Below are 25,446 nucleotides of genomic sequence, written 5' to 3'. Positions count from 1 at the left end.
CACGCGCAGGTGCCGGGGCCCCTTTGCCACCGGCACCCCACCCGCCTTTGCCTCCCTGGCAGCATATAAGGGCTGCCATGTCTGCTCCGACTCCTCAAGTAATGCGCCGCTGGTAGCGGATCCTCTCCTCCTCAGTCATGTGCTCCCACCTGGCATACCATGTGCCCTGACCAGCTGACTCCCCCAGTGATCCCTTCCCCTGCGAGGGGGGGGTGAGAGGCCCCCTTTTGGAGGCTCCCATACCTGCTGGTGTTGCTGTATTTTCAATGGGCCCCTCCCCTTGGAGTCCTGTGCCCTAACTAAGCCTTTCCTCGCACAAGAGAGGTCGACTGGCTGCTCCCCTATGGCCCCCCATCTCATCCCCTGACTCTCCCTCAGACAAGAGCAAAGAGAACTCCACCCCTGCCGCCACCTCCGGGTCACCCTCGCGCTCCCCCCCACTGGTTTCACTGCTCTCCTCGGACCCTTCTCCAGGGTCCCCCAAGCCCAGCCCACCGGCCAATGAGCCAGCGTGAGCTGAGCTGCCTGCATGCATCACCGGTGCCATGGGGATCGTGCGCGTTGCCCCGCCCCCCTCCAAAAGGTCCAAACTCCCACCCGACCGAACCGGCACATCGGCGGAGCGTGCGGGGGGGCTCTGAATCCGCCTGCCGCGCTTAGGGGCCTGCTGCTGCTTTTTACCCCGCCCCCGCCCGACATACCTGTTTGAGCCGGTGGCGGCTCATCAATGCACGCCCCCACCGCTGCTGCTACCCCCGCAGACCTCGGCGCGCTGGTCATCCCGACGCACGCCTGGTCCAGGACCCCGGGCTGGAGGAGGTCGGCCCTCCCAGCCCGGCCAAGCACCATCAAGGCAGCGCGGACTGCCTCCGCGTCGGGCGCTTCCATTGCCCCGCCTTCCAGTGCACTCCAGACCGCTCTGAAGAAAACCTTAGCCCTAACGTGACCTCACACCAAACAGGAACGCACACCGGGGCACCAGCAGCGTCCTGCCATCAAACCCCCAACTCGCTCACTACCGCTAACTAGGCCCACTGACCTGACTAACACCCCCACTCACAAATCTACCTAATCCCTGAGGCACTGGGGACAGGAAGAGGAAGGACTTCCTCTCCTGTCCCCTTAAATAACCTTCCTAGCCCCCACCCCCTAAACCCACCCCCTAGCCTACCTCACGCCTGTCCTTGTCTTGCGCGAACACCCCAGGGGAAGACTGGTCTGTCGACCTCACTTCCCCCGGGGGCCGCATAATGATGACACAGAGCGCTGTAAAAGCAATGAAATAAAAACAAAGTGAAAACCGAAGTGCTCAGTAAAGTATTTAAGGTTCAAAAACTAGGAACAATGAGAACAGATCTAATACCACATACCAATGCTCCTGTTTATTACCTTCATGAGACAGTGAGCGTCGAGCACGGCAGGGTGCATCAATATCCTGACACTAGACAGAGAGGCTTTTCAGATTTATTCTGAATTATTTATTGCACCAGTCAGGATAGATAGACATTTAAAATGACACCACCGACAGTTTAATGAAAAAAACTGCCGGGAAATATCAAGTCAAGTTGTTTTACAAAAAGATCCAAAAACAGCGAATTCAATCAAAATAAATACAAACGAGCGCGCAGCCATTTTGTAAATCTTTTTACTGGGCATCCATTATGCAGCGTCCTGTCAAAAGCAGCGGCATCAGTGACGGATCTCCCAAGGCCCACATAATCTTTTATGGGACAGCAGCTTCCTGGTGTGACATTTTGCTGACTCTCTTCTCCCCAACTGTCTCCGGCATTAAAGATTCATTATTCTAATACATACATTCCATTATCACTCGTTATTAATTAATGCACTCTTGGTTTTTTAACTCCGTCCAAATTAAAATTAGAGCTGCAGGGGTTGTCTGTAATTATTATTTTCAAGGCCATTTTTCCTCAAAGCGCAGCATTCTTGAGCAGGAGACAGGGGGACTGCTTTGGGCTGCCATTGATACAATGATCACTCTTTCTGCAGAGGAAGTTTTCCGTGGGTCTTTGCGAACCGTGACACAGGCTAATGCACCTCAGCTTTTGTCACTTAAATATGGGGTATGCTAGGAGGCCTCAGTTTGCACTTGATTCCACAATTTGCTCATCTTGTTTAAGGCTAGTTTTGCACCAAAAGACCACTTTCGGTTTTCAACTCAATTTCCTTCCTAAAACTTCAGCCTCCTCCCCTTCTATTGATGTCAGTGTGAGAAGTTGTATCTCCAAGGCATTGAAAAGCAACAGATTGTTGTAAAGTCTGACATTCCCGCTGCAATTTACGGGGCATATTATCAAGAACGGCGTTAAAATTATCGCCGCTTTGGCGGCAGGAAACTGCCGCTAAAGTGACGATAATGGGCTTGATAATATGCATTTGGGAATTCCCATAGAAGCCCGGGTTCACACCAGAACCTGGGTTTCTATGGGAATTCACAAGGGCCAATTATCAAGCTCATTATCGCAGCTTTAGCTGCAGTTTCCTGCCACTAAAGCGGCGATAATTTTAACGCCGTTCTTGAAAATATGGCCCCACATTCTTTATGTTTTTTTGGCCACCTGCCGAAGTGGAAAATTGTGAGAGGAATTATAGCATCAAGGTGAGAGTACAAGGTCACTATTTCAACAGAGTGCAATGTAAATAGATGTAGCATGATTATTCTAAACATTTCACCTATCAGCATATGATGATTCACAGTACTGCCTCGCTTTCTTGGTCTTGGTACTGAATAAAAAGGGCTGTTACAAACTGGGTTCTCGATGAGGGGTGTGAGCCCATCTTAAGCAACAACCACAATCCCTGTGAGGGTGAACCACAAAAAGACACTAAATCAGCCTGTGCTTAACCCTCCAGAAGCTTGGTATGTAAGCAGCCAGATTTAACTTTCAGGTAACATGTAAATGTTTTATGCAGCACTTAATCAGTAGTAAAGTGATAGCATAACACAACGAAAATCCCACACCAATTTAGAAAAACAGAGTGAAATGTAATAAATTATTTGACACCTGAATGACAAAAATCCAATCAGTAGAACCAGAGTGATCAGTTTTTTGTAAAATCTAGTGCCTAAAAGATCAAAGCACCAACTACGGAAATCTAGTCGCGTGACACCGGGGAAAAGTTCAAAGTTATGGCTGACTGCAATGGAGTGCGGTTCGGATACACAATGGGAATTGGTTTTGGCCCCTGTTTACCTTCGGACTTAGAGGAAATTTTAGGAAAAAATCTGAGAAGGTAAAGTTGAGTGGGGCAAGGCAGCCAGCCATGTCCGAGGAGGAGACGCCATCATCAAGGAGCTACTGAATGAAATAGCAGTGAAGATTTCTATGTTCAAACTTTATCACTTTTTTGGAAGTCTAAAATCTTCAGTGGGATGAAAATGCAGGCTCCAGCCGACAAGGGCTCTATGAGGCCGAATACCCCTTTTGTGAGGAGGTGTTGAAATGGATTTGATGCTGCGGAAAAAGAACACAGTAGGTGTTACAGCAAAGTCAGGCCACCCGGTGATGCACATTGGGTGGATCGCTGAGCAGGTAGGGCCCGGTCTCCTCTTGGTACTTTACGCACTTTGTTTGGCTGAAAAGTTTCTAACTCCAAAGTTTTGGATTTAGGCTGTTTGTGCACCTTTTGCGCTACTTCCAAGGGTATAGCAGATGTGTAGGACTCTCTCCAGGCAGGATCCAGTTACAGGTTTCAAGTTGTCAGAGCTTTTAGTATCCCTGTAACTCAAAACAGGAGGCCAGCCAACTAGTACTTTAAGTCACTCTGGAAGTCTTGGGTACAAGCAGCAAGGCAGTAGCAGGACAGTCATCTGAGGATTTTACAAAAAGCAGGCTTCCAGCTGCAGGATAGTACTCTGAAGTACAAAGCAGGTCCTCAGAAGTGCAGGGCCAGCCTTCCGAGAATCTTCCACAGATCCAGGAGTGAACTGGAGTCGTTCTATGGGACCTATTTTAAACCTGATAACAATTTTGAAATGGAAGAAACTTCTGGACTATTCCCCATAGATGGTTCATGACGAGGCTCCATGAGGTCTGATGTGGCAAAAGCCTAGTGTGAAGTTCAGTTTCCTGAAGCAGCTCCTTTTAAATGCAAGTGGGGGAAGGGAACAGCTACACCCCACCCATCCTGGCAGGACGATCCATCCTGTCAACACCTAATCCCACTTTCTCTCACTGTCTAAGAGGAATACGCAGAGACCAACTGCGCAATACAAAAAATTCATGTGACCCGGAACAGAGGCTGCAGGCACCAAATGGTTAGAACAAGAAAATGCCAACTTTTTAAAAGTGCATTGATATTCTTTCAGACATAAAATCCAACTTTACCATTAAGAGGGTTTTAAATTACACTTCTTTAGACTGGTGCCATAACATTTCTGCCTGTGTATCCCAACAAACGTTAGCACAGACACATTTGCACTGGTCATCATTGGTAAAGTGCACAGACCGCTGAAGCCAACAAAACAAATTTCAGCAAACAGCAGGGGACTGGGGAAGACCAACCTTAGTTTGACAGGTCTAACAGGGGTGAAGAGGAGTAAAGAGATTTGCCATGGGTACAAAGTGAGCACATATCCTCAACTGCTCCAATTCGTAATTGGCAATTTTATACATCATGGGTTGAGTAATATGATTTGATGCTCCCATCAATGGATCTGGTGACATTATAAATCACAGAACTGAAAGCTCTGTGGTTTGCTAATTTGCCAGAACCAGGAGACGACAATTTAGGACCATATCACATGTTATAATTTTTTTTATATTACATGTTTAATATGGGGCAGTTAACTTTAAAAATGCTTTTATCGTCAAAGTGCAGCTAACAATGGGCACTGTTTTGAAGGAAATGTTTTATGTTTATTATTCATAAATATAATGTTGATAAAACAAAGGCCAATGGTGAAGGACTGTAGATTTATGGTATTCTGTGGCTGTAGTCTTTGAATAAAACACACTAAAGGCAATAGGAAGAATGCTTACAAATAGTTGAACAATTGGCAATCACTTGGCATAGCATTCTCATCTATTGTTTTTCACCCAATGTGCCACTCTAGACAGAAGCGGATATTGGGCAAATGAGATCTGCCACTCTTCCACATGGGAACAGTGTATCCTGAACTGTCAGGTGTGGCCCCCTCCAAAAGGGATCACTGGCACCCCCAAACCAGTTTTGCCCTTGTTGGCCCTCATCAGTGAGGTTTAACTTGGATCCTATGATACAGAATGAAAGAGTCCCATGTCTTGGCATACCCTTGACCATTGAGGCCATTACATAAAACACCAAAAACATGATAGGAGGAATGACCGCTAAAAATCTCTTGGGGAGAGGATGTAGCCTTACGTCTACAACCTTGAAACTGGGGAACCGGCTGCGAGTCTCGGCAACAATGCTCAACATCCTGCGACTCTGGGCAAATCACTTAATCTCCCAGTTTCTAGCAAAAATGAATGTGTCCATCTGTAACGAAACTGGTGCTCATGTAAAGCGCTCTGACCCCCGATGTCTCAGGTCTAGTTCGTGCCAAAGAAAACTATATAAAAAAAAATCTACCCCCTGGAAATCACTCGTGGTTGCATTCCAACCCATTTTGTTTTGCCTACTGTGCAACTCGAGACCGATGTGCATTATGCAAGTCAGTATAAAGGGAGGAGAGTAACCCTATTACCCACAAGTGAACTGGGTAAATCAACAGTAAACAAAAACTGTTCCCCAGGTTTGATGCCTACAATGCTCAAATTATCAGATGAGCTTTCCCAATTACAATCTCTATTGCTGAAAATTCATAAGATCATCACATTCACACCAAAGGGCCTTTTACTACTGCCCGCCCAGTCAAAAGTAGAACTACAAAGTCACTATATAATAACAAGATTTAACCTGACAATGTCAATTACAACCCTTCTTTATTAAATACATTTTTTCATAAAAAGCTTTTTCGTCGAAAGACGACAATCAATGTGGAGTTCTTCTATTTTGCATAATCCCACATTGATATATCACAAGTTGCAATATACCTTTAAGAATCACATCAGAACATTAAAAAAAACATATACCTTACAGTATCACATCAAAACATTTAAAAAAAATACATTCATGTAAGTATGTCCAATACAAAACCCAAAAAGGGGATTTTTGTGTGTCGACGTGGTTCGGTGGATTGTCGCTTGTTATGCACCACCTTCCTCAGGACAATTAAAAACACAATACTCAGTAGAAGAAATTAAAAATACATAATCACTAATCCATTGTGATACATATCAATACAATGTTACATCAATTCCTGCTTTCTCACGCTTTATTCACATTGTCAAGATCAAATCCCCCATTTTATATTGATAGTCCTACTAGCTGGTGCTTATAGGTGCACATTCACTCATTCTCATACAATCATATAACTTTTTTAAGTTAACTAGTGATCCCAATCTTTTAGATTTGGTAATGGGATCACTTGCATTTTTACTCACATCTAAAGCAACCACTCTTGGTTCTATCTTCGTACCTTTAAAAAGGGCTCTGTTTTAACCCTGCATATGATCTAGAGATGCAGTAATCTATTTAGCAACCTTCTTGGGCAAAAGTTTTACCTGATTATTTTTTCAAGAACTAGCCACAAAGGTAGAAGACAAGATGGCAATATGCCTGAATGGGTCGAATGAGGGTTCAGCAGTCCTGGGGGCCTTTGATATTATTTGCGCTCAGGTAGCTACGGACCTGACCTATTCTGTCAGACCAGGCCAATTTATGGGAGAGAGGTGGTTCGATAGTAATTGCTCCAGCGCACACCGTAACTTGATGATCGCACTAAAAAGGCCCCCCCAAGACAAAAGATAAATAGCGACACTTAGAAAGGTGTACAAATCAGCACTTTATACCCGGAAAAATGAAATTAAAAAAGAGGCCTGGGAAGCTTTAACCTCGGTGGAAATTCTTAAAGACAGCAGTAGATTTTGGGTCATTGTGAACAAGCCATTCTTCTCGGGGGTAGATAATACTCCAATCGAATGCAATTTTACAGAGAAACAATGGCTTGCCCACTTTGAGGCCATTTATGAAACACCTGAATGCGTGGAACAAGAGATATGACATGCTACTAGAGGGGCTGTCACTGTCTTGACATTTTGTGAGGAGAATGTAGAACTGGCTATTAGGAATATGACGAGTAATAAGGCTCCAGGCCCAGACGGAGTCCCGGCGGACTTGTATAAGCTGTATCCCTCATTCTGGGCCAAAATTCTGACCAATGTTTTTAACGTATGCGCCAGACAAGGTTTCCCTTCCTCGTGGACATCGTCTATTATTGTGCCCATTTTTAAAAAAGGTCAGAGAAGGGACCCTAAATGTTATAGACACATCTCCCTAATCGATTCGGTAGTTAAAGTTTTAGGGAGAGTGATTTTGCGTAAATTAACTGATGGGCTGGACGAAAACCAGGTTGTGTCCAAAACGCAGTATGGTTTTAGAAGTGGCAAGGGGACCCACGATCAGTGTCTTAACTTATCCTTACTAGCAGGGAAATATACTCTAGCTAAAGAAGGGTTATTACAGCTTACATTTATGGATCTATCGTCAGCTTTTGCCCTGGTCAATAGGTCGAAATTGTGGCAAATTTAAATGGAGATGGGGATAGAAACCAGCTTGGTCTCCTTTCTAGCAGATTTGCATCAGGATCTTACTGCTAGGATAAGGAGTGATCAAGAAGGCAATTGTACCAGGCACTTTAAGTCAGACCGGGGAGTAAGGCAAGGCTGCATTTTAGCTCCACTGCTTTTTACTCTTTATATTAATAATTTAGTCTGGATGTTCCGCTAATAGGTCATGATCGCTGCCCAGTACTTCTGTACGCCGACGATGCTGTTTTACTAGCACATACATCGGTCGGTTTACAGAAGCTCTTAGATTTTTTGGGGCTTTTTATGAATTCATTGGACCTTAGGGTAAACACTGCTAAATCCCATGTAATTACTTTAGGTAGGAAAAAAAGAGCAACCTTAAAACCTTTTTTTGCGAAGGCACAGAACTAACCAGGGTGCCCGCGTTTACATATTTAAGGGTTTAGTTCGATGAAAGAGGGACTTGGGCCGCACAACATAAGGTCAATGCGATGACTAGAGCAATTGCGGCAGTGAATGGCTTTGCACAACGGCTAGGGGCAAAACCGGTAGAGGCCATTTTAAATATATACAAATCCAAGTGTATAGCAATAGCTATGTATGGTTCATCTATTTGGGGCTATAGGCCGATGGAGGGGTTACAGAGAGTGGAGAACAAGTTTCTCCGCAATCTTTTGTCGGTCCCCCAATCCACTCCAACTTTGGCTGTACACCAAGAACTAGGGATGAGCTATATAATGGATAAAGTGAAGCTAGCCCCAGTAATCTGCTGGTTAAAAACGTGGCCTAATTCACAACTTGACCTAAATCATAGAATCATAAGGGATTGTATCTCTTTGGATGGACCTAATAAAAATACTTGCCTGTATTATATCAAGAATTTATTAGCCGGTGTGGGCTGCCAAGACCTTTTTGACCACCCGGATAAGATTGTGAATGCTGATCTGGTGCGGGTCAGAACACAGCTCCTGAATTTGTGAGCGAGAAGAGTTGGAGTTAAGAAAAACGTCCGTTAGAGCACATTATCTTTTATTGTAAATAGGCCATTCCATAGTTTGCTTTTAACCAGTTTTCGATTTAATCTTATACACTTCTTTCTAAATCACAGGGGTGGTGTAAACAAAATGAGCTAGGGCCTTGTACCTGTGACAACTTTTCAGCTCAAGATACCATGCATTTCACCATGTTCTGTGAACATTATAATGACATCAGAAAGACGTTTTTACTTCCTGTTTTAAAGAGAAAGGGATTCACCCAGGTTAAACCGGCTCTAATGTACCTCCAACTCTTAAATGAGCCTTGCAAAATCTTTTATATAGCAAGTTTTTTTGTAGCAGCTGTGAGACTCAGGAACCTACATAATTGATTGTCTCTTTACTAGATTGTTTTATACATATATTTATGTCTTTTAAATCCTGTAGTGTATATTGTTTGTATTATAATATGAATATTATGAATTACTCAGGGTAAATGTATTTTGTAAGGGTCTATATATGTATGTTCTGTACTTTTATGTTTTTTATTTAACCGAATCAAAGTGATTTGACTGACTGACTACTAGAAGAACGCTCCTGGAAAAACGAGCATGATAAAACACAATACAGTTATCTGTTGATGTCAATTATGATTATATACTAAAAGTCTAAATAACTCATCTCGTCTCATAACAACAATTTGATCTCTCCTAATGTACACAGTGGAATAGTGATTACATTCTGTCATGTTTGTCGAAATGTATTAATGCATTATACAGCATTGAATAATCTAAAAACCCATGTAAAATATTTGGTATAAAAAAATAATATAGTTGCTGTAAAAACCTTGAAAATGATGTGCTGGTTTACAAAATGTTCACAAACACTTAACATGTATGGCTCATCACAAACTTTGACTAAAACGTGGCTACTAGATGTTTGCGAACCTTACCATTCATGATAGTAGTGATCGCCATTACCTAAACTGGCCGAAACAAAGAAAAGACATGGGCAAATAAAGCAGTAGTAAACGCATGAGCGTGGCAAACGATTCTGGTGACTCACAGTTTTGGAAAGAGAAAAAAGAGTGTGGGAAGATAAACCTCTTTCCTTTTATTTTCCCTACTGGTTTTCAATTCCTTTCAAATCCTTTATACGGCCTTGTAGGCCTAGCAACTCCAGGTCAAGGACTCCAACAGTGTAGGCCAACCTCTAGCCTGAAGGGAACAGCAACACAGTCTCACCCACAGGAACAACAGTGTCTGACACTAGCAGGTCAGAGGCGCCCACTCTAGAGGCACCCCGGTCCATTTCAATCTGACTATTGCTCAGGTTAATAGGAGCTATACCTCAGAGGATAAAGACAGAACAATTGAAGCTGGTTCAACAAAGAAGTGTGCCCACTGGGTAGAGCAATCACTCACCTCATCTGTACTTGTAGCATTTAGTTCTTGATGCAGTTGTCCTCTATCCTTCGGTGAGTGGTACCGAGGACTTTTAGTTCCTGTGTCTCTTGACTTCTTTGGCTTGATGGAGACGTCATCACAGGCTAGGTAAGCAGCAGGAAACACCAGCAGTCACTTTATCACGCATTCAGGCATCTTGCCAGGTACTAAGAAAAAGACAGCACTCAATTCCACTTTCTGGACCTACTGCTGTAGGGTCCAAGCAGCCAGGTCTGTTTAGAGGATGACGTTCATGAAGATGAAGCGGGAGTCCCGGCAGTTGGGCAGCCGCCAACTGCCAATCTGGTGTAGTGTACCCTTTGCAGTTGACACGACAACCAAACCAGGTTATTTCTCTCCTCAGAGTAGCTTCTAGAAGTTATCCTACTTTCTTTCTTCCCAGAATGCAATGTGGTGTTCTTTGCATACATATGACAGACCATGTGGAATTTTAATGGTTCTGCTCTATCCGAAGCCTGCCCTTTCACTGAACTCTAAAGGCATACAATACATGCAAAAATGGCAGTTAATGCCCAGTATCAGCGGTTTTAAACGTTTGACTCTGAAGACCCCTATTTAATCATTATTAGGATCTAGGGACCCCCACAGAGTCATGAATGGAAATTGGGAACCACCGACCTAAGCAATTTTGATGATTTGAACCTTAAAACGAAACACAAAAATACTAAAACTAGTATATACCAAGCAAATGCTCAAATGTTGAAATACTTAATGTAATTTACAATCGAATACAGAAAAAGATTTCAAATCTTCGATTTTGCTTCAATATATGTATAGCCGTTATTAATTTTAATGTATTAATTGCAATATTATTAATTTTTTTAAAACAGTCACTGACTCCCTCAATAGGCCTCAGAAACCCCTGGGAGTCTTCGGACCACAGGTTAAGAACCACTGGTTTAGATGGGTGTGATACATTCATGCTCTACCCTATAGCTTGGTGCGTTATCATGGGGACAGAACCTACATGTAACATTACAGGCCTAATTACAATGTCAGTCGGTCGGAGGCTTTCCGACTGATAGTGTTGGCTTAAAGTCTGACCGCCGCATTATAATGATGGCAGTCGTAGTTCAAACCAGCCAGAGAATCCGACTGGGTTCCGATGAGCTCAAGGAGCGTTTCCGCCGTCGGGATTAAGATGGCAGTTTCGGACAACTGTTCCATAAAAGTGTCTATGGGGGCCCGCTTGTCCCCTGGCCCTCCGCATGTAGCAATGGGGGGCATCTATTGTTAGGGTTTGTAGTGAGAACATAGCCCAGCCCCATACTGTGTAATAAGGATTGGCCCTGGGTGTCTTTTGTTTTTACTTTGTCATGAATATTGTTCCTTGTTTTATATTTTACTATGAGGAGTTTTCAAGTTGGCTCCTTTTGCACAAGCATAGGCCAAAGTGACATTTTTGTACAACCTGATGCATGAATAAACTGTATATTCAGATTGAGCTCAGGGGCTCATTTGCATACTCATTGTACAACCTGATGCAGGAATAAACTGGATATTCATTTTGAGCTCAGGGGCTCATTTGCATACTCAGCACATTGCCTTAATTGCAGTTGAAGCATGCCTCCCATGTTTTTCTAACCACACCCTAACTGGAGAACCCCACCCAAAGAAACAGTATAAAAGGCCCCACATTACAACAGAACTCGCTTGTGCTTGTTGAATCCTCTTCCTCACCTCATTTCCAGAGCAGCTCCAGTCCCGTATGTTCCTCTGCAGTCTTCAAGGCACCTTCCCGGCGCGAAAAGTGTTTCGGCGGTGATCCAGCTTCGGCAGGGTTTCCATAGTGACACCAACGCGACGAATCTTCCTTTCCAGTCCCGGAGGGAAACCTGTCTGATCTGCAACAAAAGAAATAGAAATCATAAATCAAGTAAGATCTTTGAAAAAGCTCGCTTAGAGAGAAGCGCACATAACGGCAAAAAGGTAATTACCAATTCCATTTGCTTTTGCGAGTGTGTATTCTTTGATTTTCCGAACATTGTTCACAGAATCAAGAATTTGGTAATAATGGAGGAGCTACAAAACTGAAAGAACAGATATTTGTGGTTAATGAAACTTCCGCTGACTTACCTTTGAATCCCTGAACATAATCCAGGACTCTTCTGTCGCAACGATCACAAATCTGAGAATAAAAAGGAAACACAAGAGGAGAGAAAGAACTTTATTGAGAGCATATTAAGACTCAGTGAACATTGTGAATACTAATGGTATATTTTTGGAAGTTATTATTTAGTAAGTTAGTGCGAAGGTCATACTATATAATGTACTGGAATACCAGTGCAGGTCAGTGATTGTTGTCATTTTATTTCGACAGATTTAAAGATAAGGATAATAGCATTTTGTCATAAAAACTCATTATGGTGAATCAGAATCACGTTGTATACAAAGGTATCTTCTTGACTAATGTTATAAACATATAGAGAAAAAGACAAGACATGGTTTTTATAAGAGAAGTGTGATAACATATTCGCTAATGTTTTAGATGTACTTGTCAACTCCCAGGAGTAAGACTTGCTGAAGGCTTTTAAGCTAGAAAGGAGTAATGTCTAATCAACGTGAGCAGTAACCATAGGAGTGTTTCTTTTTTGTTTATTATTTTGTCACATTTTACCCCTTTCCCTGGGAATCTATTCTTGCCAAACTGAGCTGTACATTCAGTTGGGCTAGTATAGGTTTGTAGGGGCGGAAGAGAATTAGCGTCTCATCTCTCAAGTTGAACAACCCACAGCACTGACTGACATCGTAATCCAGGCCTAAATGTTTTGACCTTGCCTATGGTTTAAAACATAATCTATTTTTGTTTTCAGATGCATTTTTTGTCAATTATAAGGCAATTTGTATTGAGCTTCCTCTGTACATGGTTCAGTCCAACATTTTCATAACCCTAAAGGTTTGAACTACCCGCTCCCAGGAGAGTACTTTGGAGGTGGTAATGAGGATGGTCATGCAGGGCCGCTTCAACTTAAAACATCCACCCACATTATTGACTGTGTATCTTAGCATTACGAACAAAATATATATCCTGTTATCACTTAGTCCTTAGTTTCTAAGGCCTCAATGGTCCAGGGTGCCTTTTCTTAAGGCAATGTCTGTCATGATGAAGTTGAAGAGTATTGATATCTGATGAAAGCTTGTGGAATGTTTTAGTGTTGCTGATACATGTTTTGTCTAAGTTATTTTTTTCTCATTGCCTTCACATCAGTCGTTCCAATCAATAGTATGCACTTTCCTCTTTGGTAGTGTAACTGTAAAGGATTACTGGCTGGATATCCGGATCAAAGCATTTGGTCTTTTAGCAGACCTCTTCAATTCAGAGGCAGAACAACTATAATCAAAAAGCTTTCATGACATTCAGCCACAAAAAAATATCCTCACACAATTCTGTAGATGTGTACCCATTGCTCATTTCCAGTTATAAGTAGCAGATGCATACTAGAAACAGCGTACATGACATTACAAAACTCTGCAACCAAAAAGAATATACACTGAATGAAGACAATTGAACAATCGAAATGCCTCTATATTTAGAGATCTGCACCTGTTAGGTGGAGGTCTCTGTGCCTTGAAATTAGCCACCCCAATACAGCTGCTCTGTAGCTTTGCTGTACAGCTGCTATGTTTAATGAGGCTGCTGCAAAGATTTTTGTTTTTCTAATTTTAAGAGTTTGTTTTAGAAAATTGTGAGGAAAGTGGTTTATTTAATAGTGTAATAAAGGCATGAATCTGTATTGGGTCCAATCTGGTTCATTTAAAAATCTTTATCTCAACGCTGGGTAACTGTGGCTCTGGTCAGTCAAGCTTTATCAAAGGAGCAAGTGTAACGCATTAATAAGAATAAAAACAGTTGAATAAGTAGACAGTGCAACAAAATAAAATTCCAGTGCTGATTTATAAACATTGGCTGTATTTTTATCTATAAAAAAGACACATCAGCAACAAAAACCCACCAGAGAGTTCCAGAGATATGAATTTTTTAAAGAAACAATAAATCACAGATTTTCACTTAGCACATGAAATCACTGTACTCTACCACGAGTAGCTGTTTAGGGTTAGCCACAACAAGTAACTTGAAAACTGCTATAAAGTAAGTCTTGTGGTGACCAACTTTGGCAGGCAGCCAGTCACTGGTAGCAATAAGGTGAAGTAGAACAGTTACCTTGCGATCAAAGCAGTCTCCAGTCCAGTTTCAGGACCTATGGGAAAAACGCCATAGACTTTAATGGAGTGATCCTGATACAGGTTGCAGAAGATTCTCAAGATGCTTAGGATTCCGATTCTGTGATGGTAGAGGAGAGATGGGGGGGTCCTGGGGCCACAACTTGATCCACCAGCACGTTGAGGTTACTTTGGCCAAAGGGGTTGATGTCCCTCGAAGTCTGGGTGAAGTATAGCTAAAAAACAGTTGCCACTGGTCTACGATTACAGTGAAACCAGGGGTTCCCTATAAATTACTGTAACTCTCCCAGGTATAGCAGACTTGGGTGCAACTTTTTAGGGTCAGGATGTGGTCTCCCAGGCTGTGCTTTGGTAGCCAGTGGGGGGTCGGATGTTTCTGACTGCCAACTCACCAAGGCAGGCTTCAACAGCTTTTGTGGCCTGTAGCTGTAAACGAAAGTCAGCCAACTGACTTTGGAGTGACTTCTTTTGTCTCAGGCACTGGGACACATTTTACTTGAACAGGGCACCACAGGCACAGCCTTCTATTTGCTAGCCTAAGGAGCAACGTGAAGTCCAGTCTTTGCTTTAGTCTTTCTTTGCTGGGTCCAGGGAAGAGCAGTGTGCTTTGAGTGCCAAGCGTGCCACTTTTTGCCAATTTCTTGCCCTTGGGGATGCAGCCAATAGGTTCCCAAGTCTCCCCCAACCTAGTGATGACTTGTGGCATCTAGCCAGCCCAAAATGCTCCATTCCACCCGCTCGCAACATTGCAGAACCTTTCTCTTGGTATGTGGAACTTATAGCCAAACCCAGCGGTGGGCCTAGCTAGTGGCTACTAGACCACTGTTTGGCAGTGGCATCCCCCTCTCTGTCACTAATGCCAGCCTTTCTGGAAAAACAAAAGAGCAGCCGCTCTTGTGAATGATAACCATTTTCCCTTCAAAGGCAGCTCCCCCTTCCAATCTCACCTTTTGGGCTTACACTCTGTTTGGCCTTCCTCTCAGGGGGAGGTAACACCTCTTACAATGTCAGTCTCTTTGTGTTCCTTCCTGAGAGTCATTCACATCTCCCCCAGGAGGACATAAGGCTGTCTTGAGGCCAGCAAGGGTAAACAGTCTTTGGGCAACAAAGTGGCAATGTTCTAGAGTTGCCATTTTTGCAAATATTACATTTAATTAGAATTGACCAAAATGTCGGGTTTAATGGGATGGTTTTTTTGATACCTTGAAGTGTTATATATATTAGTTCTATTCAGAAGTTAGCACTGATGAGTTGTCAGCGTGTAGCTCTGTACTTACCAATGGAGGATTACTGACATAATATTGTGAACATTAATATAAAGAGACAAAAGCATTGTGTCAAAAATATTGTACGTTAAAATATTGTGATTCTATGTTTATAATGCAAAATACAACAATATTGTAAAAATATTGCTTGCAAGAATATTGACCAACAATCAGGAAAAATATTGCCTTTATAATATATATATCATCTGTAATGTAATGTATTTAAAATCATTTTTGATTTAAAAGTAATATATTGGCTATTTAATACATTGTTTGCATTTAACAATTAATATATATTTTATGTATATTTATATGTATGTAAATTACACATATATGCAAGTATAATATAAATGTATATAAATTATATATACAAACCTAACAACAAAACCATTTTTTAAATATTTTAAGTTTAAATAGCAGTAAAATAAATGAAAAACCTACAAAAATATACATACAATAAAAAAGTATTTAACCTGAGTAAAATAAACATGTTCAATTTAGTTTGATTTATGTACACTATAACCCAAATTTTGAAATAATTTTAACATGTATTAATATTTTTGTCAATTTAAAAAAATGTATTATCAGAAACAATAAATCAAATAAACAACTATATGCATGACATTTTCTAAACTAAATTGATATAGTAAATATAAAAATAATAAAAACAGTTTACAAAAAAACATTTCTAAGCCTTTTACAAAAACACACAAATATTAAAAAATATAAAAAATCATCTTTAGGCAACAACAGAAAAAGCATTGGATTTTGGAAAGGTTACATTTCACATTCCTAATCCAACCTGAGCAACAGTAGGGAAAGCATTGAACATTGAAGGGCTTAGATTTACTATTCTCATGCACGTCTAAGCGACAGCAGTGGTGACATTGGAATTCTGAGAGGTTGGATTTACTATTCCCACTCCATTCAAAGCAACAGTAGGAAGGGTACATGGTGACAGGTTACAAAAGATACAACACATATCAATAATGAACTAAATATATGTCATTTACAAATAAATACTATATTATGTAATGACATATGAACAATTTGAAAAACATAAAATCTTGCAATAGCAATCATTTAATTAAGTACACACTAATTACAAATATTTAAAAATAAATACCACGTTTTTTAATTTAAATCAATTCTGAGAAAATGTAAAAATAAATATTTTCTCAAACAAAAATTCCAACAATTCCAATTCAATTAATTCATTATTTTAAAAAACAAAATAAGTAACACAAAAAGTACAAGATGAAAATATAAAACATATATCAATTAGTCCACTACTCATAAAAATAATACACAAAATATTATAAGTTAAAAATCTTCCAACCCTATACCAATGAAAAAAAGCAAAGTAGAAAAAAAATACATTCGTAATAAACATTAAAATGTGTAATTTACAAAATTAATATTCAGTTAGACATTCAATTAAAATTAAATATAAGTTAACATTAATTTTTTTTTTTAACTACCCAATCTATTCCGATAAAAACCCAATAACCTCATGCTATAATATAACTTCTTAAATAAAATATACATCACAATTAACAAATTAAAATTGAAAAAAGCAGGAATGAACATAATTAGAAATCAATTAAAATAATGAATGTACAATAAAAAATTAATTACCATTACATTCAAATCATTATATTTTAAATAATTCCTAGCCTATCAGTCTACAACCTGCTACTAAAATATAACTTACTTTTACTCACAATAAAATTAAAATATAAGTTTAAATTAACAAACTAAAATAAAAAATATAATTCATATCAATCACATTACTTTCTTTCGGCTACAAAAAGTAATCATAAAAGCATTTAAAAACAAAAAACTATACAAATGCAAATGCATATCTTAAAAACAAAAAGTGGACAGAGCCGCGTACATCACAGTCAGGACTAATGAGACTTTGGGGCCTATTATGATGGTAGGTGGAACGCCACCGCCGGCCTGGCAGTGGTGATCAGCCCGTCAGATGTACCTGATTTCCCCCACCACATTAGTTAGGCGGGGGTACCGCGGTGGACAAAAAGACCGTCCGCCGCTTTTCCGCTTGCCTGCCGTGTGGATCTCGGGCACAATATGGTGCCATCCATATTTAGGATGTGCATTTTTCATGGCCTTTCCATGGCGGCGATGGCGCCATGGAAAGGCTGTCGGCTGTCGGAAATTGCATTGGGGGCCCGTTAAGGGCCCCCGGGGAGAGGTGTGGGGACTGCACTTGGGGGTACCTATGGTACCCCACTACATTGCCATGCACAGAGTGGCAGGCACCGCGCGGTGCCTGTCACGTTGTGCATTACAATGCACAACATGCCTCTTTAACATTGCGGCGGGTGCTGTTTACATCACCACCTGCCGAAATGTTAATGGCAAGAATGCACCCGCAAGTGTGGTGGGAGCATCCTAATTGGCCTCGGGGACCGCCGCACCTCTGGTGGTCGGTACCATTTTACGTTACAAAGTCCGCCCGCCGTCGTAATGGGGCCCTATGTGTAAGTAAATGGGTATGAAGTTCCTACAGAGGTGAAAGGGAAGGTATTGTAACAGGTCACAACATATGGAACCAGTGGGATGGTTCCTTATTGGATTAAGAGCCCTCACACACTCTTGCGAGTGTCATGCTTCATCATAGGGCTTTGGTCCTCGCTGAGCCGGCGCTGCACTGCTTGATGGGCACCCCCTAGGTAAAGTGTCAGTCAACCTGTCCGATTAAAAGAATATGTGCGCAACCCATAGAGGTAATGATCTCTGGTGGCTTATTAATATCACAAGTTTCTTGCCTAGGTGAGCCAATCAATTATCTGTGGCAATTCTTCAGGACCAAAAGGAAGGAAAAATATGATCAACACAATGCTTGGACTCATAAGTATATGGCGCGTCATCCAAGCAGTAAAGTGTTCTTTAAAAAAACACCATAATGACTTGATTAGGCTGGCTTATTGGAACCTACTAAGGCTGACCTGTTAGGGAACAAGCGAACAATTAAACTAGAAAGCAACTGTGCAGCTTACACAAGGTAATGCAATATAAAATCAGGTATTGCATGGACAATTGGCATGCTTAACACCGTGAGAACACTCTGGGGTCGATTCCGATCCGGTAAAATCCCCGTCCGTACGAATCGTATCCGGAGCCATTTCCGTACGACTCGTACAGACGCCGTACGACAGGACGATTCCGATCCCGATCGGCCGACCCGTACGCGATTCGTACGGTACACGTCGATTCGTACGGAAAAGCGCACGATCACCTACACTCCGTACGGCGCGTACCCCCCATGATCGCAGGGGTACGCGGCGTACCCCTGTGGTCATGCGGGGCACGTGCCGTACACCCAGCGTACATGGGGTACGTGCCGTACACCCACTGTACATGGGGTACGGTGCGTACCCCATGTACGCTGGGTGTACGGCACGTACCCCGCATGGCCACAGGGGTACGCCGCGTACCCCTGTGATCATGGGGGGTACGTGCCGTACCCGGGGGGGGGGCGTTCCGTACCTGTTTCGGCGCGAACTCTGCGTTTACGACTGTTTTCGGCTCCCATAGGAAAAGGGTCGTACGGCGCGTACCCGACACGAATCGTACTTGCTGGGTCGTAAAAACGTGCCGCGATGTCGCGTACAGCAGGTTCCGAGTGAGATTCGTACGGAGATTTGAGTCGTACGGAGTCCTGTACGACTCGTACGGAGTACGGATCGTACTTCATCGTACGTACGGGACGTCTACGGATACGATTCGTACGGGGAAAAAACTCTCCGTACGACCATTCGGAGCGCATTTTACCGGATCGGAATCGACACCTCAGTGTAATAGTAGACCTTAAAAAAAGGGGAAAATCTTGATCACATATCCTTTTAAATGTCAACAGGTGGTCTAAAATAATTTGTGGAGAAATCATTGGTGTAAACACTTACCCAATTAGAGTTATGCATTTGCCTCCTCAAGGGTGTCTAGAGCTGTATGCTGTATTTTAGCATACTGTGACGGAATAAAACAAATATCAGCAAATGTACAACAGAGTTATTTGAAGCGGCCTCCCCCCAGTCGGCAATATTAGTAAAGGGAAAGATACTTACATTCACCTGGTGATGATTTTGCGGCGACCTACCCTGTCTCCAGCACCTTTGGAATGAGGGCTTTGGGTGGTCGACCACTTAAAAAACGGTTGTCTTTCAGATTACGCACCAGTGAGTAGCTGCATCTCGGGCGTCAAATTGCATACTGGTGCGGTTGCATAGACAGAGGCGGCACCACCGGGTGGTGTAGGAAAAGATGGCCATAATGGGTGCCATCTTGGAGTGAGATGTTGCAATATTAATGACTTGTGATAAAAAATTATTGACATGGTTGCAGAAAAAGCAAAGCTTGTTGTAAAGAAAACAGTTAACCATACATGGTCTCATGTGGGGGTACCATGCAAGTATTGTGCCTCATCGACAGGTGACATTGCAGAGGCCACCATGACAGCAAAGATCAGGGAATGTATGGCAAGAACTCCTTGAGGGCCTCGGCATCATTGTGATTCAAATCTGACCATGGGCCCATAGCATGTTGAGTATGACCAATAAGGGAATTTCAGCATCAGGTAGATACACCCAGCACACTACATAGTAGGAGAAACACACATTTAAAGGTGGTTCAGGAAGTGCCAGACCTACATATATGTATGTGACACATGGTCCAGGCTTCCGTCTACTACAACAAACACTCAAAATAAACCAGAAGTGTTTGTGTCACAGTTGTCAGAGCCACATCTGTAGATTACATTCCTATCAGCAATGGAGAAAATCATATGACCAACAACAATGTTGGAGACAGTCACCATGTGTGGCCTCGTGGTGCTGCACACAACTCTAATTCAGAACATGTACACTGTCAACTTTGTTGCATGCCATTCACAGCAAGTCTGCACAAAACTACAAAAGCTGATGTATGTGCAGCTAATGACTAATGCCATTTCGATAATGCAGATTGTGTACTGCAGAAAACTTAGCTGACTAATGAGTCACCGGACAGAGGATACACCAACAGGCTTTGAAGGATCCAATGCACAGCCAAATGTGTAATAGAATGTGACAGCCTAGGTGACAACGCCGGGGTGGGGGATCAAACTGTGGCTCACATACACAATCCACATAGCTATCTGCAAGATAGTGTAAATTGCTACATCTCGTGAGGATGGTGGATATGTGCAGAATGAAATCTGTCTTGACCACATTTTGTATTTTATCACTGTATCAAAATCCATTAATCAGTAAAGGTGACCCAAAACAAATAAATGTTTACCTCAAGCTCCAGGCAGGGCACAAAGTTCTGATTGGGAGCCTCATGTACACTTATAAGTCCCACCCTTGCCATACCTGAAGACAGCTACCAAGAAATTGACAATGCCAAGACCTACGGAAATGTGTGAACTGTTCCGGTGTTACTTGTAAGTTTGCTCACACTGCAGAGTGTTGTCCTCAACACAACGTTAGATGTCATCACAATGATTTCACTCCCCTGGTGCCCCAACATCTGTTCAAAGTCAGAATGCCATTAATATCCACACATGTGTAGTCTACTGGCTATTGTGGGAATGTGTGTCTGGACTAGTCTGAGCACAAGTGGCACAACAACACACATCCCTGCACATTTACTAGAGGTGCCAATAACACCCTAAGCACTGGAATGCCAGCCAATGTTACAGCATCATGACTAAACATCAGAGGCAATCACCACCTCCATCCCAGGACATCATACAAGGGCATTGTTGACCAATCAGTGACTGACTAAAAAGGATAATTCGCCACTCATGCCCACACACGACTCACATAATCCAAGGCTAGGTGGAGGCTACTCCTCCTGTGATGCCAATTGGTTTAGCACACACCAGAGTCCTCAAGGAGACTCTCACAACAATCATCCATGTACATACATTGTCAAATAGCAAGCTTCAGCAAACACATACTACATCTACAGATTCACTCTAGCTACTGTTTCTGCACATACACATAACCAACACATATGCACATGTCAACTTCATGACAATGCCTGCATCAACTCAACATATGCAAGTATCACCCTCCATTATCCAGGTCTCAGTACACGCTCAACTCTCATTACTAACAGACACACAAGCACATCACGAGCACCCTCTGTTTAATGTAAACGTAAAAGCATGTCTGAAACACAAGCTCTGGCACACTACACAAACCATTACAATCTGCTTCGTCCTCACTCACATTTGTGCTGCCCTCATCTCATCCACACATACACTGGCAGCACTGCTATACATCAACATGTGCACAACACCTCTCACATGCATGACATGCACGCAATGTACAGTACTCAGCACCTCCTCAGCGGACGTCGAAAGGTAACATACCATATGAACCGCTCTCATGACCAGTAGCTCACAATGATGTCTTGTACTTCACTCATTTCATAACCTGTAGCATCACTGCACACCCTGTCATGAACACTCAACACATCACCACATCTTACAACAAGACACATACATAGCTCAATGGATGTGTTCTCGGTCATTTGCATATTACCACATATCCACTCATATCTGCAAAAGTCCAACCACTTGTCACTTAAGTAAAAGATCCATCTGCAGAATCAAACACAACATACTACAACTCTACAACACTACAACACCTCAAATTTCACCATCCAGCACCCATAATCACACTACTGGGTCACATACCTTCCTAAACACTTGTCAACTCGGTCACATATGACTATTTAAACCTTGTCTCAATGTGGCCCAGTCACATCCACATACGACTTCCATGAGTAAGAAAACCATGTACTCATGCACAGTATCAACAAACTTCACTCATCAAAAATGCACCGTCACTGCCCAATTGCATAATAGTGCCATGGACCACAGCTCTTACCTGCAGAAATCCAACCTTGTCCAGCTGGATATTCTCCTATCACATCTACACATTCCTACCGTACCCTGTGCAGCATGGAAGCAGGAAATCAAGCTTGCATACTCTGAATCACACACCTGCATATCAAGCACTCACATAAGGACAATGTGGACACACCATGTCACCAACACAAGAACTGCCAGTGTACTTTAGTCATAACCCACACACTCTGACATTCTTCTAAATTGTACTTTCACCATCACATAGGAGTCTACACTACACGAAACATAACGTTACACCATTCTCCATCACCTCTACCCTTGTGTGTGCCAGCTCATCACATGCAATATCAACCTTGCTAAACCCACCTGCAGTTAGGTTGCGCAGACATATTTCAACATACTCCCCTGTGTGGCTTTGCTGAGCATAGATGTGAAACAGGCTCAAGTGGCATGTGCATGGCAGACGGACACAATACAGATCTGGGCACACACAGTCCATTCTTTTGAACACATGGAGCACAGGGCCAAGCAACATACATCATGGCATCCCTAGTCCAGATCAGTGTGACCAGGCACAGCATCAAGCATAGCTCAAAAGGACGACATTAGTGGTCTAGCACAAATTACAACCTACACACAAATCTCATGCTCAATTACAAATGGTGTGTGGGTGCATACATGATGTTAAAGCTTGCACAGACAAGAAACAGCATCAACATGAACTGTCCAGACAAAAGCAGAATGGCTCTACATGCATTTGGATGAGAAAGCACTGGACTCGTAAGACCACGGAAACCTTGTCAAACAACAACATCTTAATAAACGAGTATTTGGAGGCAACAGGGCTTGTAGACTGTCAGATTCCTGATCACCTTACACACACAATGGGCTCAGGATATGTCACAGATGGTAACACTGCCATGGGGGAAATTCCCTACAGTGGAAGGCCACCTGTGGAGGCACAAATATGGCTGATGTCCAAAGACACCACCATGCATAAAAAATCCAGATGTACCCAAATGTATTGATGAGACAGGTGACTTCCTGCACATCACAAAAATTTCCCCCGCCTTCAAAACGCTCAACTGGCTACCCTTCGAAGCAAGAATTCAACTAAAAATTGCTTGCATGACACACAAAGCCCTACATCAGAACACCCCGAGGTACCAGGCCCAGAAACTGGAGCTCTAGTGTGGAAACAGATCCTCTAGGAGCGCCAACAACCTTCTTTTGAAGCCTCAAAGATTTGCTGAGAAGAAAACAAATAATCGCGCCTTCTCTGGAATTGCTCCAAGGATTTGGAATGCACTACCCCCAGAAACCAGACTCAACCCATCATCTGCATCCTTCAAAAAAGAAGTTAAATCTCTTCTCATGACGAAATTCACGTGAACATTATATCGGACTCCTGGATCAATCCAGCTGTAACATATGTCTTTTTCTCGAAATACTCTGTTTCTGTTGTACAATTATTTATTTTGTTTAACTACCTCACTTGTAAAGCGCTCTGATACCCGTAATCTTGTTTGCGCTATACAAAACTTTTAAAATAAATAAATAAATATTCTTAAGCCCATCATAAACTGTTGCACTTTGCAGCACTTACACTATGGTAACATATGGCAGCATTACCTAAGTGCAAAGGTGAAATGAAAACAGGGAAGCTTGGCAGATTCATGTCACCTTCATGGCCCAAAATGATATGGGTGATGATACCCTGCAAAGGTAAACTATGCAGACTTGTATACATACTGGGAAGGGCATCTGGGGGCATGCCAGGCACCAATGGGACCGGACTGTGTTGGGTTGTGGGAGGGATGGGATCTGGAGGGGTAGGTGGGTCCACTGCAGTGTATGGGCCTGATTGAGGAGTGTGTGAGTCCTCTGCAGTGGATGGGCCAGATTGAGGGGGGAGGGTTCACTGCAGTGGATGGGCCAGATTGAGCGGGGGGTCCACTGCAGTAGCAGTTTCAAACTGATGGGGGACAGTTGGGGGGGTGAATGTTCATGGAAGAGGGGAAGGGGCTGTGTCTGATTTCCTTTGGGATTGTGTATTTATGGAGGGGGAACCTGTGATGGGGTTGGACTTTGGATCTTTGGGAGGGGTCTTTGGATTGGGGTGACTTTTTTTGGTGGGAGAAGTATGGGTCGGTGGTGGGGTTTTGATTTGGGACTCCAGGGTGATTTTTGGGGTGGGGATTTGGGCTATTCCTCTTTAGGGGAGTGGGGGGCCAGGTTTGGATATCAGGTTGGGGGGTCTCCTCTTCACCTCGGGAGGGGGCACAGATGGGTCTTTGGGGAAGAGGCCAAAGTCACTGAGGAATAGCTTCTGTGGGGAAGGGGGTGCCGGAGAGTCAAAGATAGGGGTTATGGAGGCAGAGGGATCTGAGGTATGCGGAGTGCCTGTGGATGTATCTTTGTCTTGTTTTGGCCTCTCACTGGTGCGTGTGCTTGGGTCAGGTAGGGTAGTTGGAACTGTGCATGGGGAAGAGGAAGGATGGGGGAGGCACTGCTGGATCAGGGACACTGTTGCCGTCATTGTGGAAGCCAGTGCCTGGTTGGATCTCTGTAGGGCAGACATGTCCACGTGGACGCCCTCCATGTATGACAGTAATTGTGTCAAAATACTGTTACGAGCACGGAGGACATTTAGCATGGATGTCTGCCCCGCATGTATCTGCTTCAGCAGTCCTGGCCTTGTGCTCCCCACACCAGTACCCAGTGTCAGACATCTTGCAAGTGCATTTCCATTCACTTTCAGGGACTACATGTCCCAGATGTGCTGTTTGGACTGGGTGGGAAGAGTGTGTGTGGGACTGGGCCTGATGGGAGTTGAAGTCAGTGCAAATTCTCCTCCTCCCACATGGCCCGACAAGCCTACCTTGGCAGTATTATCTATATCAAAATACACATTATACACATTATTAAAAATAACATTTAATCCATTGGGCCCCAAAAGTGAAGGTGCTTGAAATAAAGTGCAACCAGAGGTAGCAAGGCTGAGTTTGCAGTCCATATTATTTTTGATCCACTACGAAAGGC

Source organism: Lissotriton helveticus, chromosome 4_1 (assembly GCF_964261635.1).
Source record: "Lissotriton helveticus chromosome 4_1, aLisHel1.1, whole genome shotgun sequence".
In the NCBI taxonomy this organism is placed as follows: Eukaryota; Metazoa; Chordata; class Amphibia; order Caudata; family Salamandridae; genus Lissotriton; species Lissotriton helveticus.
Note: the sequence above shows the minus strand (reverse complement) of the source record.